At 41.7% G+C, this 18426-nt stretch overlaps 1 protein-coding gene across 1 annotated transcript in view; it reads left to right on the plus strand.

The window, feature by feature from the left end:
- The first annotated feature begins 722 nt into the window (after nt 1–722).
- LOC117807678 (FH2 domain-containing protein 1-like) overlaps nt 723–18426 on the plus strand; it is a 29276-nt gene continuing 11572 nt past the window's right edge. The window contains exons 1-2 of the mRNA XM_034677040.1: nt 723–753; nt 2691–2841. The gene's annotated coding sequence lies outside the window, so the exon portion shown is untranslated. The remainder of the gene's footprint in view (nt 754–2690; nt 2842–18426) is intronic.

Below are 18426 nucleotides of genomic sequence, written 5' to 3' on the forward strand. Positions count from 1 at the left end.
TTATTCACTTATCTACTTATCATAATAAAAACATCACTTGTCTAAAATGTTAAAGTTGATCTAATATGTAAAAATCAAAATAAACATCTTTGGAAAAAAAAACAACATTTATTTTAATTTGTGGTTAAAAAAACGTCATCCTCCAGATTTCCGGTACTTTCCACAGGCGAGGTTTGGACTGTACCTTCCTGTCCACGGAGGCTTTCCCTCTACCTTCATGTCACTTAATGAAACATCAAACATGAAACTGACCCTGTGTGTGTGTGTGTGTGTGTGTGTGTGTGTGTGTTTGTGTGTGTGTGTGTGTGGGATCATGTATTCTTAAAGGGACAGTACGGTCAGCTTCAGTGTTTGTGTGTTCAGAACAGGACTCGAGTCTGTTTGTGGTTCTGTTGCTCTGATTGCTTTGAAGAGGGGCAATTATTCACCAGGCAACACCAGCACACAAACCTGATCTGCTGTGTGTGTGTGTGTGTGTGTGTGTGTGTGTGTGTGTGTGTGTGTGTGTGTGTGTGTGTGTGTGTGTGTGTGTGTGTGTGTGTGTGTGTTATGCAGCTCATTTTCCCAAACATTTCAGCAACAGTTCCTCACAACAAAGACGTCTCTCTGTGTCTCTGTGCTTTAAAGAGACGATCATCTTTACATTCAAGTGACGTGACGTTTAGAAAAACTCAGATCTGGACTTCAAATCTCGGCACAGAAGAAGAAGAGAGGCCGTGTCAGAGGTCAGAGGTCAGCCGGGACCAAGTCAAGGTGTGCTTTATACATTTTTATCAGTATCTGTCTCAAGTTATTGATGGATTACCATGATATGAAATCTGAATTCTGAAATTGTTCTTTGATTTATGACTAGAGTCGGCTGATATAACAGCTGTCCAATGAGCCTGGACTGTAGTTTGTGCTAACCAGGAAATGCTAGCATGCTAACACACAAAACAAGATGGTGAACCTGGGTGAAAGTTTGTTCCTTCACAGGTATCCAAGAAAATGGGAAGCAAATATTCAATTAATCAATCAAACTTACAACAACATGTAGACCCTGATAAAGTGTAATGTTAAACACAAACAAACAAAATGTTAAACAACAAAGTTAAATGACAAATGAAAAAACAAAGAACTCAATAAAACAGGAAGGGAGGGAGTTATAATGAGGCTAATTGTGGGATAGCATTTCAACACCACAGGGATTAATATTGAAGCTTTAATCTAGCTAATAAGTTCTCTCCAACATTTAACATTTTTCGCCCAGCTTATTGTTCATATCAACCAAGCGGCAACCTCCGGTCTTAAAATATGAAGCCCAAGCAAAAGTGCTAAAAACTGCAGTTCCTGGAGAGTCCACTAGAGGCTGGCTGCAGAAACACCAGAAACCACATACACACCCATTCAAAGAAGACGATCTTTACAGCAGGAATAAACATGTTTACAGCCTGGTTCAAAAAACAGTTTGGGTCTGAAGAGCTCATTTCTCTATCGGCACACACTGTACGGGGGGCAATTTTTTATAACTGGTTATTTTTGACGATATTAAATGAGTTGAGTTTTGCCCAAATAAGGGCATGGCTGACTTGATTGACATGCAGGAACACTGTAGCTGTTAGCAAAAAGACGACCCACACTTTGGGAACCCCTAGTCTATGATATCAACACAACATGGGGCGCAACCCTCAACCCTGCCCAGCAGAGGGCGCTTGTGTTAGACATGAAATACCAGTCCCACTGTAACACCAATGAAAGACCAATAGCTAGCTTAATTTTGTCCTGTTTCTACGCAACTTTGACTCCCGATCATTTAGGAAACTGCTGCTTAGATCAAACTAAAATTTTCAACTTGATGGAAAACGAGTTCAATGTAAGGCGGGTATCTTTTGTTGATCTGGCCTCAATAACTCCGACAGAGGAGGTCCCAGATTCGCAGTACATAGCTCAGCTTCCTGCTAGCATGACTCATAATGTTAACATTGTTTTTGGGTATTTATAGACAATTTAGCTTCTGTGGGGAACACTCAAATCAAACATGGACGACACGCAGGTGATCATGTCACCTCTGAGTGTTCATAAGTATTCGTTCGTTGACAACATCGGCTTTTTTAAGGAGGATAAAGTGAAAACTGTTAACACATAAAACCTCAAACTGTGTGTGTGTGTGTGTGTGTGTGTGTGTGTGTGTGTGTGTGTGTGTGTGTGTGTGTGTGTGTGTGAGAGTGTGTGTGTGTGTGTGTGTGTGTGTGTGTGTGTGTGTGAGAGGAGGGAAGCCCGGGGTTTGTTTTTTTGCCAAGGGAGAGGCCAGTAAAGCTTATCTAGGCCACACACACACACACACACACACACACACACACACACACACACACACACACACACACACACACACACACACACACAAAGTAAAGTAATTTGTCTCTGAAGTCAAACACACACCTACTTTGATAAGTGTGTGTTCATCCTTACATCCTAGTGGGTGTGTGTGATGGAGGGAAAGAGCTTTCCTTTCCACCCTTAGAATAATTCCACCTGAATGAGTGATCACGCATGCGCAGACTGCTTTGGGTACCCACCTCTCTCTCTCTCCGTCTCACTCTCTCTCTCTCTCTCTGTCTCTCTCTCTCTCAGTCTCTCTCTCTCTCTGTCTCACTCTCTCTCTGTCTCACTCTCTCTCTCTCTCTCTCTGTCTCACTCTCTCTCTCTCTCAGTCAGTGTGGATCTGGCTCCTCTGCGTGCTGCAGCCTGTGGATGTGGAACCCTGTCGGGACCAGGTCTGGACTCTGTTGGTGTTTTATTTGGAGGTTTTCAGACGGAGGTTCTGCGCAGGATCGTCCGCGCCACCAGGAGCCGGTGAACCCGGTAAGTTTAACGGGGATTCTCGGCCCACGTTACGGTGTTTTTTGTACCCTGTTGATTTGCGTGTGTCAGTCGGTTCTCTTCGGAGCTGCTCGGGTTTGAATCTGCTACTTCTCGAGCTGGGAAACACGCTGACGCTGCGTGCGCACCAAACTACCTTCAAATAATCATGTTTTATTAACTCAAGCCTTCAAACTGGAACTATGAAACTAATATTAAAATGCATTCTTAATTATTTAATTTTTACATTATTTCGGCATTATTGACTTTTTATTTAAACTGACTTTAAAATTTTGTATTTAATATTTTAATCATTATTTATTTTTATTCAATTTATTTCGAACATTTTGAAAGACAAATTAAAAGTTATAAAGATCAAACATAACTTGCTGCATATAAAATTTAAATGTTTTAAGTGTTTGCTGTATCTTTTTTGTTGATTGTTACTGTTCTGTTTTTTAGTTTTTAACTCTGTAAAGCACTTTGAATTGCTCTTTGTATGAATGGTGCTTTATAAATAAACTTGCCTTGCCTTGCCCTTTCTACAGATCAAAAGAAAAAAACATTTATAGGCAAGAAGCAATTTATTATCACAAGTGCAACACTTATCCAGCCCAAGCGGCGGTCTATATATCAAGTCCAATGCGGAAGTGCTAAAAACTGCAGTTCACTGAGTGTCCACTAGAGGCTGGTTCCGGAAGTACCAGAAACCACATACACACAAATTGAAAAAAGCCGATCTTCACAGCAGAAATAAACATGTTTACAGCCTGGTACAAAAGATGAGTGTAGTCTGGCTAGCTCACTTCTTCATCCGCACACACTGTATGGGGGGTGAACTTTTGCGGCAATTTCGAAGGTATTGAGATTACGAATCTTCCATTACGAGAGAGACAGCTGACTTGATTGACAGGCGAGAACACTGTAGCTGTTGGCTAGGAGGCTCAAAGCCAGCCTCTTGACGTCACACTAGCTCGACAGCAGCAATATGGCTGCCGTCACTGATTGGCCTCAAAACAGCACCTAGAACACTGTAAGAAAGATGGTAATGGCTAAGACACATGTCATGCTGAAAAAAATTACCTATAACAAATAAATATCTTATACTGTCAAAAAAAAAGACAATTTCTTTCCACCATAAGTTGGTGTTAAGACTGATAAAGGCCATTGTTGGAGTTTTTAAATGTCATTCTTTATTGCAACACCTAAATCCATCAGTTTACTGTCACATAAAATAATTAAAATAAGTGAAAATTCTCATTTTAATGGAGGAAAATTGAGAATTTCTGAAGTTTTGGCTCACCAAGCTGCCAGAAATAGTCCTTTAATGTGCTTATGTTAATCCTCCTTGAGTTTGAACTAAATCTGAACACTGTTAAGTGTTTAATCAGTCTGATATTATTGTATTCAATTGCTTTTTTTACCCGTTTTAGACCACTAATATAATGGAAGAGAGACGTGGTGGTGATGTCATGGTGTCATCAGTGTAACTTGTGATTTTTTAAGCTAATGTTACAGCTTTAGCTTGAAATGTGTCCACACTGACACACTGCATCACATATCTTTATTTGTTTATTTATGTACAGATTTGAACCAATTAGAAAACAAAATAAAAAGGAGGAAACTAAACAAAAGACCTCACCTTCATTTGCTGTCCTCAAAATAAACAGAAACATTCAGGTTATTCGACTGAAAATGGACTGAAACCAACATTTTTACCACATTATAATCAACAAGACCGACGCTCCACATTCTCTGCAGACAGAGGATGTTTTTCTACATGAATATATTTCAGCCTTCGGGGTGTTGAAACTCGAGTTCCATGTGTCAACAGAGAACCCAAACTCACCTCCATGCAGGTGAAAGAAAGACTCTGACAGTGTGAACTGTATCTGTTTGAGTACCTCTGCTCCACTTTGAAACGCCTGCCGCCGTATTAACATGAATCTGATCATATCAGAGGAGCGTGTTGCTCGGGGGCACTTCAGAAGGCCAGGTCAGCTGCTGGAGGATTAAAACCCTCAACTTTGTTTGGTACAAAATGTCCTCTCTTACTTTAAAGTTTGAGTTCTTGTCCTGTTCACCAGCAGACACGGTCGCTCTGAAGCTGGTCGCCGAGACATGAGCTTAAACTCTGAGCAGGATGAACTTTGACTTCTCTTCAGTCTTGGACTTGTGGTTAATTCAGCGGAAGTGGAATCCAACAAGTTGCTTTGTTTTTGGACCCAAACTGAGTTTTTACTCTTTGTCATCATTCAAACAAGATCCAGTGTTTCCCAAAGTGTCATCCATTTGTGAGCTCTGTTATGAAGTTAGCTTGTGTTGTATATTCATTCTGCTTAAGTTCGTGTTTTCAAACAGCTTATTTTTTGTGCAACTTACCGTAAAATTCGGAGTATACCACAAACTTTTAAAACATTTTTTGTCTTCTAAAAAGTGAGCTGGAGCAACCAGTGAAACCAGTATACCAGTATGAAACTAACTATCAGTGCCACAGTCAGCTGAGTGCAACCAACGTACTGTCTGAAGGCAGGGTGGCCATAAGGGCTAGTACTCTACAGAGCTACACGTCTGCGTTCAAACTGCACATTGCTGAATACAATGACGATGTTTGTACCTGGGACTGTTTTGAAGCCGATAATCGGCGGGTGCCATATTGAAATGTTGAACTCAACGGAACTTCGTCTGAAAAACATGGAAAAAGCAATGACTGTGAATGGTTTTTAGAACAATTTTGAAGAAAAAAAATGTTTGACAAAAAAGTTGACCATGGACCTTTTAAAAAAATATTTTGGCTCAAATTTGAATTTTTGTTCCCAAAGCAGAAAAACATGAAAAAAAGTGAAAATTTTGCACCTGAGGTCAAAAACATGGAAAAAGCAATGCCTGTAAATGGTTTTAAGAAAATTTTGAAAAAAATATTTTTTGACAAAAAAGTTTGATCGTTGACCTGTGAAAAAATATTGTGGCTCCAATTCTAATTTTTGCTCCCAAAGCAGAAAAACATGAAAAAAAGTAAAACTTTTGCGTCTGAGGTCAAAAACATGGAAAAAGCACTGACTGTGAATGTTTTTTTGTCCAATTTGAAAAAAATATCTTTTGTCAAGAAAGTTGACCATGGACCTGTAAAAAAATATTTTGGCTCAAATTGGAATTAAGCAGAAAATCATGAAAAAAAGTGAAAATTTTGCACCTGAGGTTAAACTGGGTGAAACTTGTGAGTTTAATCTAGGGCTGAGCGATATCATTTTTCTCAGTATAACTATCACACATGTTTGATAAAAATTTTACATATTTAAACCCGTAATTACACCCCCCAACCACTGGAAACAGAGGGGGCGCTAATGTGCCTTAAACACTAGTTACCAGCGAACATCGGACAGAAGAAGAAATAAATCCCAGACATAAACTAACAAACCATCTGTTTTATTCAACTTTCACTCAGGAAAGTTTATTTATTGAAATGTAGTTTATTTAAATTTAAATGAAATAAGGATTTGATTTTTATCGTGATAAGTATTGAAATCTATTGATTTCAATCTATTTTTTTTTCTTCGCCCAGCTCTAGTTTAGATTTCAATGATCTAAAACTTGGATTAACATCTAAATTATGACCACATTTCCCTCCAGATTGTCACCATCAGTGGTCTCCTCCATTAAGCACAAGTGTTGAAATGATAACCCCCATCAGGTACCTAGTATTCGTACGGATTACACCCTGAACAACATCTGAGCTTTCCACCGTGAGCGTGTCGTAGCATCCTTTTATGCTTTCCAACATCTCCCCCAGCTGATCCATGTTCCCTCAGAGGAAAGTCTTCCAGGGATCAACTTCTGAGATCATTCACAACCCACTGTGCTTTATTTCTGCCCAACAACTCAGCATCTTGTACTCAGACTTCATGGTTCTCGCCCCAGGCCTCCCAGCAGAGTGCAGCCAGGCCTCGGTCACCCCTTGCTGGGTTGAGCGCTCACTCTGACCCCCTGACCCGCCTGGAGCTCCCTGCACGGTGACATTTTTAGATCCTGGATGCTGTTTGATACCGTCTCTTTCACTCTCAGCCATGGTAACCCTGTGGACCGGGCGATGCTCAGCAGGCCCTCCTTTCTCTGGCCGACCCTCCCGGACTGTAAAACCCAGCAGTAAACCTAATCTCCGTGTTGCTTCCTCTGTGGAAGAAAGGAGGCGTCAGTCGCTCAGTGGAGCAGTGGAAGAGATTAAAGGGGGATTTCTCTACTTTTAACACTTCTTTTGGCACAATGAAGCTAAAACCTGGTCCAGAAGTGGTGTGTCTTTCTTTCATGGTCATGTTGTTTAAAAAGCACTTCAGTGTGGGGGGTCGGAGCGGCCCTCCTGCACTGATACATTCACGTGTGTTTACTGCTGTGTGTCTGGTAAATAAGACGGAGGCCTTCTCCTCCTCGGGGAGTTTTATTTGGGTTTCCATGGAGGCTGAGTGTTTGTGCTCAGTCTGTTTCATCCAACACCTCCAGCTCTGGATCCGTCTCCGGACACTCTCTGGGAGAGTTGTGATGGTTTCATGGTTACCTGACCAGGATTCTGAGTAGAGAAAGAGACACTCTGAAAAGGTTTGGACAGAGATTAGAAGACTTTGACGGTTCCTTCTTTCGTCTCATTTTAGCAGAGATACTTTGATAGTTCCTTTGGTAATCATTTGTGACTCATAGATAGATTCTTGGAGAAATTATTGGCTACTACTGTGTGGATTTCTGGATGCATCATGTTGTTAATTGTTTCTTGTAAGAGTTTTAGAAATGTGTTGCTAACTGTAGCTAGATTCATGGATGGTTTCTTGAATGTTCATTTGTTTTCTCTTGATGGATTAATATGTAAGGGATAATGTACGGTTAGCAGGTAGTTATGGGAAATAGAATACCTTTAGGGTTCACATTGGGGTCTTGACTTGTCCACTTATGACCCGGCTACTAACTTAAGATACAAACGTGCTGTTTTTTTTTTTTGTTTGAATATTTTTGGCCTTTTTGCCTTTATTTGATAGGACAGCTGAAGAGAGACAGGAAATGTAGGGAGTAGAGAGCGGGGGAAGACATGCAGGAAATGGTCGACCGGACGGGAATCGAACCGGCGACCCCTGCGATGAGGACTGTATGTGGGGCGCTTAGACCGCTAGGCCACCAGTGCTACGATCTCTGTTTCCTTTTCCACAGAGATTCAGAGCGTGTTATGTTAATCTACAGCTGATACATGTTGCTGTTTATCACACAGACATGATTACATGAAGACTAGAGAGGAGGAGATGAAATACAAGGTTGATGTGAGGCCGATGAGCGGCGACCCCCAAAGTGTTGTAAATGCAGGAAAGACAATGCCGCCGAGTGGACCAATCACAGGACTGGTGGTCCGTGTCGGCTCTACAGGTAGTTACATTTTGGAGGAGGTGCACGTCAGCTATGTACGTATACCTCTGCGTAGGTACGGGAGCTATGCGGACCCCCGGCGTAGGGTACGCCGTCGATTCGACGCACAAGTATAAATCAGCCTTTAGAGCCCTCACTCTTGGGTCTTAGACTGAGTTGATAGAGTTCAGGTTGTGTCTTTGACTGTTTCCTGAAAGGCTCTTTGATCACTTCTGTAAAAGTTTCCATTTGATGTAAAAAGTCGTGTAAATCATTGTAGGCCATGTTGGGGGTTTAATTCTAGCATTATTTGATTGATCCTTTCATGCTTTCTTGACACTTTTACACAGTTTAAGGATCTTTTTTGAGATATGTTGGGTTACATTTCAACACTTCATTGGAAGGTTCTTGAAATGATAGACTTGTGCAACATTCTAAGGCTTCATCTCTGTCTTCTTGAAGTCTTGGACAATATTTCTGTTCGGAAATAATTCAAGGGGCCTCCCTTTCGTGTTTCCTGACTGAGGCACCATTTTCAGTCACTTTGTCCACAGCTCTGTTCTCCCTTCCCTCTCACATTCAGCCTGACGGTGATTTCTGACGGCCTGCTGCTGTAATCCTCAAACTGAGGCGTTAGGAAATCTGTCAGGGCTGCAGAAAGTGTGGGAGCTAATCTGTCAGACTGCTGAGCAACAAACCAGCAGCACGCCTGTACACCAACAGAAATCACAAGAAAGAGAGGGAGAGGGAGAGAGAGGGAGGGAGGGAGGGAGAGGGAGGGAGAGAATAAATATACTTAAAGGCTGCTGTGACTCACATGTTGCTGTCTGGAGCAGTTTCCTCTGCTGTAGCTGTCAGAGCGGCAGAAACACTGTTGATGCTGCTGACAGGTAGTTCATCTGACTTTACTGTGCTGACAAGATGGTGCAGTTACAATCACTCACAATGTTTGTTTCTCTCTTTGACCAATACAACTGATGGTGTCTGACTATTAACTCCCTCAATTCAAATAGAGGAAAATTCCATGATTCTTAGAGGTGCAAATATCTCTCTCTAGACCGTCCTCTATGTTCTATTATCAACAAAGACCCAACATCAAGACCGGATCAGATCCAGTCCCATCTTCTAGACAGGACTCAGTCTGATCTCATCTTAATCCACCATGAGCAGAGCACTTTGCAGCATTTAGCAAGTTACAGTGGCAAGGACAAACTTCCTTTAACAGGCAGAAACCTCCAGCAGGACCAGACTCATGTTAGACACACATCTGCTGAGACCGTGTTGGAGAGAGGGATAGAGGGAGATGAAGAGAGAGAGAGAGAGAGAGAGAGAGAGAGATGATAGTGGGGAGAAGGATAGTAGTAGCTGTAGCAGCTGGAGTCTGGCACGTCCACAGCAGCAGAGATCCAGAGGAACCTACGAGACAAGGGAGCTCAGGGACTCCAGAAAGGTCTAAGAAAAGAGAGAAGAGAGGGAGACCAGAAGAAAGAAAAAGAAGCGAATAAATGGTGAAGGAAAGGACGGAATGAGAAAAGGAGACATAAAGGATAAAGAAACACAGAAAGAACAAAGAAAGGAAGAAAGAAAGAAAGAAGGGATAAAATAAAGAAGAAAAGAAAGGATGAATGACAGACCCAAAAAAAGGAATCTATGGCAGAGATCCAGAGGAACCTACGAGACAAGGGAGCTCAGGGACTCCAGAAAGGTCTATGGTTAGTAACTTTAATGGGACAGGAAGAGTTAAAGTGAGAGAGAGGAGAGAGAGGGAAAGACAGGATCCCAGTGTGTTAGTTCCCCCTTTATGCTTTCAAAATTTTAGCATCCACCTCCGATACAAACAGAAACAGCGACATTGGATTTTAAAGTTATATTTGAAGGGAGGATAAAAGCAGACTCCCAGGTTTAGCCTACACAGTGGCAGCTTCGGTTCAGTATGTAGCGAGGTACTTAGCTTATTAATGATAGCAAGTTATGCTAGCATTTTCCATGTAAGGGCCTGTGTCCACTAACACACTAACTATACAGAACTAACGGAGTCCCAGGAACAACAAACCCTCTGCATCGGATGTGTTTCTGTTCCTGGGATCACGCCCCTCTCAGTTAACCTTTGGAACATCAATGAATGTCCACTTCCTGATCACTGACCAATCAGAATCAGGAAGGGGCGGGACTTCTGATTTCAACTTTGTCAGGAGGTCTGCACTGAGGAGAATCTAACTACACTCCTGTCTTAGAGGTAACATGTCAAGGACTAGAGCTGCTGTAAGTGGTACACCACAACTTCTAAGAACTGAGGTTAGTGGACACAGGCCCTAAGTGGCAAGAACGGCATTGCTGTCGTCTTGCGAAGGTTGCAACAGCTTTTCAACCCGGCCTTGAACAGAAAGGTAGATACCAGTGAAGATTCAGAGTTTCGTGCCCAATTTGTCGCCCCAAATGTGTTTAGGAGCAAAAAGACTCGTCCCTTGTTGAAATCCTGGAAGTCCAAACTGTCCTTTTTTGGGGGGATTTCATGAGTATCCGTCTTTGAGCATCCTTGAAATTCCACAGTTAAAGGATCCTGTGCTTGACTTTCAGAGTCTCCAGCTGATAGAGAGTTTGGTCCACAGGCTTCAGTGTCAGTCTGGAAACTATCTGAACTCAACCTCAGAGTCAACCACGGGATTATCCATGCAGGTCTGAGCGTCTCATTCGTCCTCCTTCCTTCAGCAAACCGGCGCTTATTCTGTTTATTTGGATCAAAAATGTCTCTCCAGTTTCATATTAAAACGCCAAAGACAGACTTTTTCCATCCAGTCGCTGGAGTAAGATCATCTGTTGCAGTTTGGAAAAATCATTAAGATGAGCGACGGGACTGTCAGCGTGGACCGAGGGTGGTTTCGGGTGTTTTCGTCCACTTCTCTGCGGGTCATGAACACCAGGGACAAGTCTCTACTGAAGGACAGCACATCTGTGAAGTCGCTTCATTAATCTTCTATCTATGATATGAGTCATTTCTTTAGTCGTCATCCGGTGTGTGTGTGTGTGTGTGTGTGTGTGTGTGTTTGTGTTTGTGTGTGTGTGTGTGTGTGAGGTCATGTGTTTGCTGTGTGTGTCCTCTCCTGTCCTCGGGGCATGAGTGTGAGACAGAAGAGAGGTCATATGAATTTGTAGTGTCAATATTTGTCCGTCTATTATTTCTCAAACAGGTTTGCAGTGGCTTTTGTGTGTGTTTTTGTGTGTGTGTGTGTGTGTGTGTGTGTGTGTGTGTGTGTGTGTGTGTGTGTGTGTGTTTGACTGTACACTGGCAGCCATGTTGGCCTCTAATGTCAGCTCTGTGCTTGTTGCCTTAGCAACTCCTTAACCCCACTGCTGAGGTGGCGTAACACATTAGTTGGTGTTAATTAGACTGTTCCTACCTGTTACTGTCAACTCCCAATTATCCGATCACAGCTCCACTTAATTAAATGAGTTTATTTTGGGATTCTGCATGTTGGTCTGATATATCGGCTAATATATCTATGCTAACTTTGGAGTTTGTGATTGAGTTCTTTGACATATCAGATTTATATTACAGGAGTCAAAGTAAAACATCTAAACCAGGTGTCTTAGTGGGGCGAATCCTGAACGTAAAGCTCAGGACTGTTTTAAGCTAACGTAGCTAAAGTAGGTTTGTAAACAATTAACTAATGATAGCTAACAACTTTAAGAGAGGGCCTCTCTTCTGCTAACTAACATTGGCTTGTAAACAATTTACTAATGTTAGCTAACAACTTTAAGTGATGGCCTCTCTTCTGCTAGTTTACATCGGGTTGTAAACAATTTGCTAATGCTAGCTAACAACTTTAAGTAATGGCCTCTCCTGCTGGCTAATGTAGGCTTATACACAATTTGCTAATGCTAGCTAACAACTTTAAGTAATGACTTCTCCTGCTGGCTAATGTATGCTTCTACACAATTTGCTAATGCTAGCTAACAACTTTAAGTAATGGCCTCTCTTCTGCTAGTTTACATCGGCTTGTAAACAATTTGCTAATGCTAGCTAACAACTTTAAGTAATGGCTTCTCCTGCTGGCTAATGTATGCTTCTACACAATTTGCTAATGCTAGCTAACAACTTTAAGTAATGGCCTCTCTTCTGCTAGTTTACATCGGCTTGTAAACAATTTGCTAAGGCTAGCTAACAACTTTAACTAATGGCCTCTTCTGCTGGCTAATGTAGGCTTGCAAACAATTTGCTTATGCTAGCTGGCACCTAGCACAAAAAGAGTCAGACACAAACACTTTTATCCTGTGATTACCAGGGACTTAGCTAGTTGTTGTCATTCATGATTTGTATTGTGATGATGCTGTTGTTTTAAGCTAACATTAAATTATCTAGCTAACTCATTGTTGGAATTTATCACGACTTCATTTACAATGTTCGTAGCTACAATAAGCTGCAACTTGCTAATCCTAGCCTTCTTGTTCGCTAACATTTGTGACCAAACATACCTGATAATATACTGTAGTTAGTTAGCTAGCCTCACTGGCTAATGGACGACTGTTGCTAATGTATGGAAGTAAATCTGTTTCATTGGATTTTTAAATTAAAATGTATTTTGAATTTCCAGCACTGAGTTTTTTTAAAGTTCTATATTTTTTTTGGCTTTTTTGCCTTTTATTTGATAGGACAGCTGAAGAGAGACCAGACGGAAATCGAACTGGTGACCCCTGTATGAGCCTCTGTATGTGGGGAGCTTAGACCACCAGGCCACCAGCGCCCCCAGAATTAACATTTTCAATAAAAAAAAATCAGCTAATATAATCTCAAGTTTATTGAATTCAGCGGGAAATATTTAGATGCAGAATACGATGTTTGAAATTCCGATTCAACATCTGGGAACCAAAGGAATATCAGTCGATCTTACATCAAGTCAAACCAAGTTCCAGCAGGCTAACGTTGGATCCCAAAGCTCTTTTAACTCCACCATTGTTGAAATCCATCGTGACTTCATTCACAGTAAATACACCCACTAAAAGCTTTTACTAGACCCTGTTTGTAAGTGTCAGATCCTCAGTTTTCTCCCAGAGTGAAGATCTGAGGCAGAGTTTCAAAGTCTAACCCGTGAAGTAATATTCTACCCGTGTGCTCTGCGTTTAATCGAGGCCTCCAGCAGCTGAATAGATCACACAGATTAACCACAAGAGTCCTGATGAACCAGCTCTGTGTTTATCATCTGCTAACACACTGTTCTCTGATTGTTCCTCTCTCATGGAGCCCCACAGATGACAGCTTCTTCAAGCTAACGTCTAAACTGTGATGTGTGAAGCAGCCTGCAGGCGGACAGTTTGTCAGAGAATCATTAAGAGGAGGACAAAGCATGAAGAGGAGAGATTTTTCATGGTGGATCAGAGGTTCTCCATGCACTGTCACTGTCAGTTACTCATTCACTCCATCTATTTCCTCTTTCACCGGTCGTCCCTTCATCTCTAACGTCGCTCTGGTCTGGGTATTGAGGTCAGGGCCGGCACTGCAGGAATGTGGAGCAGAGGCAGGAGATGGATGTATGGAAGCATCGTAATTGGGTCGGCTGAGAAAAAAGCTAACTAACAAAGTGATGCAGTGGTTCCTGTCAGGAGAGGTGCGCTGACGCTGCAGATTTCCCAGCATGCATTTGGAATGGAGCCACAGAACGCACTGTTGTAACCCTGCATCATCTTAAAGTGTTGTTTCAGATGGAAGCCCTGTCGACCAATCAGCAGCTTGATGCTCAACTAACAAAAACCAGATCTGATAAGTTTCTATTCTAGTCAATGTGTTAACTTCCACTGGATCTGAGTCTCTGATCCGGCAGGTCGGAGTCCTCCAGATCAGATACACAAGACTTCTATTTCTTATCTAGCTAAGTGTCGGTAGAAGTAGCGTGAGCAGCTCTGGAAGAAACAGAGTTAATACTAGAAGTTGTTGTGATAGTAAGAGTGACCTCATTGACCAATCAGAGGCCTTCGTGTGAACCAGGTCAGCAGTTCGGCCCCCGTTCTATTTTTACATTCCGAGTCATGTGATTGGATGATGTCACTGTCCTTTGATGATCAAAGGAGCGTTTGAGGGAGTGAGTCATCGGAACCTGTTTGATCCTGAACCTTTAAAGATGGACAGAGGCCGAAAAACAAGATGGAGGACGGAGAGAAAACCAGAAGAAAGGAACATCAGGAGACGAATCATACGGGGTGAAATGATGGTGTTTAATATTTATAGCCTGACCCACACACACACAAAGACACACAGAGACACACAGAGACACACAGAGACACACAAAGACACACAAAGACACACAAAGACACACAAAGACACACGGTGACCCCGATTGTGTCGTCCGCCAAGTAAACAAACTGTCATTGTTTGTAACCCGGTTTGTTGCCACAGCGATCAGTAGCACTCTGACCAGTTGCCACGGTAGCGTACGGCAGCCCTGGCATCCACACAGACAACACACACACACACACACACACACACACACACACACGCACACACACACACACATTCTTCCCCTTTCTCTATCATGGGAGAAAATGACGAACCAAACTCCAGTTTTGAATCTGTTCATTCAGTGAGTTTCTGTCTTTTAAGCAAAAATAATCAAATCATTAAATTGTGTTCGTTTATTTTCCTTGATAAAAACATGTTCCTTTAAATTTGGCTCAACAAAATCACCAATTAAATTATGTTTCATATAAAAAAAAAAAAACTATTTTAATTAAATTCCCCAAACTTACAACCAAAACTGTTTTAGCAAGTTGAAACTAAAACATACATTATTTTAAAAAAGAATAAAATAAAAGTCATGAATGTGAAATTGTAGACTGTGACAATAAGTGTGGCCAAAATATAAAATAAAATGTTAAAATTATGAAAGAAAAGTTACAATAGTAACTTTTTGAAACATATTATGACTCTTAATCTAATTCTTTTATTTTAAGAGTTTTTTTCTGATCTCAATATCTTTAATTTTATATCATAATACTAATATTTGATGTCATTGTTGTGGCTTTTAACTCTTAAGTATGTCTTTTTGTTGTACATTTTTTATATGTGTATTAAAAAATGACTTAAATTCTCAAAATTTTGACACTCTCATTTCATGTTGTTTACCTCAAAACTATGATTCTTTTTCAGTATTTTGACTTTTTCTCACAATAATTATTCTTTATCCAATAATTTTTACTGGTTACTTACAACTACTACTTAAATGTTACATTTAAAAAAATAATAATTCATATATTTTTTAATATTTTGGCTTTCTTATTCCTAAAGCCATTTCATTATGATGACTTTCTATTAAATAATTTATTCAATAATTTTGACTTTTTATCATAATCTTTATCGTTATCATTATTATGACTCATATTTGGCGATTTGTCGTCATTAAAGTTGTTTTCTTGTAAATCTTGTTTTTTCTGCTGGAAATTGGCCTCCATTGATTTCTTATTGGATGCAACAACAGAAAAAAACAAAACAAGTCAACTTGGCCGGTTAAAGAATTAATTTAAATTTACAAAAAAAGGAATGTAGAATAGAGTTTGTGAAATAAAAATAAAAAATCGTCCTTTTCCGAACAACTAGGAGAACCTTAGATGACGACATTTCAAACAGAGTTCTGAATGAGCCCTTTCCCCAAGTAGAAAAAATGGATTAGCATTAGTGTTGGTAACCCCCTACACACACACACACACACACGGACACACACACACACACACACACACAAACACACACACACACACACACACACACACACACACACACACACACACACACATTGTTAGCATGATTAGGCTGGAAGTTTGACGGAAGAAATCGGGCAGTCAAACAGAGACATGAGATTAAGTTATATAACACTCTCTCTCACACACACACACACACACACACACACACACACACACACACACACACACATACACACACACGCATTACTAATTTATCAGCAGGAAGCGTATATCTTTGTCGACATGAATCCAGAACTTCACACGAGGGATTCACCCTCTGTCATCAAGTGTGTGTGTGTGTGTCTGTGTGTGTGTGTGTGTGTGTGTGTGTTAAATAATTAAAAGGCGCAGGAATTCAGTCTAAATGCGCTCAGAGCCATATATGGACTTCCTGATACAAAGGTTTTTCCCCCACAGAGGATTAAAAAAAGCAGTCATTAGTGGAGCATGGCTCCGAAGGTTACCAACGGACAGAAGGAGTCAGAGGCCGAGAGAGAAGATAAGAGAACAACAAACAGGAGGAGGGATATTTACACCTGGATGTTTTAACTGTGATCAATAAGAACACCATGAGAACGTTCACATTCCACTTGGTCTGTTCTTGCAGACTGTTGCAGGTAACTTCTTTGTCAGCTGGAGTCATGTGACCGAGGTTTCCCCGTGGTAATTACTGATTCAAGGATTCTCCTCCTCCTCCTCTCCTCATCCATGTTGTCTTTCTGGTCCTCTGAAAACCTCTGACCTGTTGACTCCAGGCCTGGCTCCGCTCATCATGACTTTGGTTTGTTGTTGTAGTTAAGTGAAATACGATCTGGTGATAACACAACCTGGGTGTCATTCTTGACTCCACCCTCTCCTTCCGGTCAGACATCAAATCAGTCACAAAGTCTGCCTTCTATCATCTCAAGAACATCTCCCGTCTGCGTCCATCTCTCTCCGATTCAGTTGCCAAGACCCTCGTCCACGCTTTCATTACCTCCCGGCTGGATTACTGCAATGGAGTCCTGGGGTACCCAGCAATGCCCTGGACCGGCTCCAATACGTGCAGAATTCAGCTGCCAGGGCTTGGTGCGTGTGAGACCCCTGGCAGCTGAATTGGGGTTAGCTGAACACATCACCCCCACTCTCATGCACCTCCACTGGCTCACCTATAAGCTCCTCCTCCTCAACTACAAATCCCTGCATGCCCTCGCCCCCCAATACCTTGCTGACCTCCTCCACCAACACACTCCATCTCGGAACCTAAGGTCTTTGGACCTGGGTCTTCTCTCCATCCCGGAACCTAAGGTCTTCAGACCTGGGTCTCCTCTCCATCCCCCGGACTAAGCTGCGGACCTTCGGGGACAGAGCCTTCAGTGTGGCGGCCCCTACTCTGTGGAACTCTCTCCCTCCTGACATCCGCAGCACCCCAACCCTGGACCGTTTTAAGAAAGCAATCAAAACACACCTTTCCCTCAAGGCCATTCCCCATTAGATATCCCTACCTACCCCCCAGACCCCCTACCTGACCCTGTGAAGCAACCTTGGGTTTCTTGAAAGGCGCTATAGAATTATTCACATTGACTAGAATAGAACCGATCCGATCCGGTGCTGTGACGGATTGGAGTCGGACTGGACACAGATCTGGTTGAATTTGTCTGTAAGTCAGGTCAGCTGGACCTGTCTAGGTTTGGTCTCCTGTTCAGGGCGGGTGAGATCTGGAGGAAGGTTTGCTCAGAGCGTGATCTCCAGCAACACTTTGAACAGCAGGTGTTTTCACCCTCAGTCGTTTAAGGACAAGGCGTGAATGAAGTTTGAACGAGTATCACGATAAAGGAACTTCAAACTGAGTCAACAAGAAGAGAAAGAAAGGAAGACTTATCGGCAGAATTTAAAGATGGCCGACAGGAAAGCAAATATTAACATTACTTTATCAATGTTTAATTAACATTTCATTAATTACGACTCTCTTGTGTTCCAGCTTCATGAACAAAACGGGTTCATGTTCGTGGTTGCTTGATGAATGGGTTTGTCCGAGTCAACAAAACACTCCCCGTCCTGCATATCATTAACCTCAAAACTCGAATCTCACATTACAACGTTTGTAAGGGTGTAAAGGTGCAAAGAAGTCACGGTTCAGTACCTCTGTTTTAAAGTCCAGTACGGGAAACAAACACAACTTCTTTTCCTTTAGGAGGAACTTAAAGAACTTCCTCTGTAGAGTTTGTCTGGAGTTCAGCTGCTCAGATTACTTTTAGAACATCCAAATGAAAGTGATATTCATGTTTGTGTGTCGCCGTTTCAAACGCACCAACAAGCCGGATGTGTTGCCAGACCTCTTTAATCTTAGTGTCTCTAGTTTGGGAACACCCGTCTGCGCTGAACCCAAAGACCTGGACCCAAACTGTCACATGGTTACCTTCACACGCCGACTTATTCCAATCAACAACTTAACATTTTTTTATTATTGATGCTTTGAGTAGTGTTGTAGTCAAGACCAAGACA

Source organism: Notolabrus celidotus, chromosome 23, assembly GCF_009762535.1.
Source record: "Notolabrus celidotus isolate fNotCel1 chromosome 23, fNotCel1.pri, whole genome shotgun sequence".
NCBI lineage: Eukaryota > Metazoa > Chordata > Actinopteri > Labriformes > Labridae > Notolabrus > Notolabrus celidotus.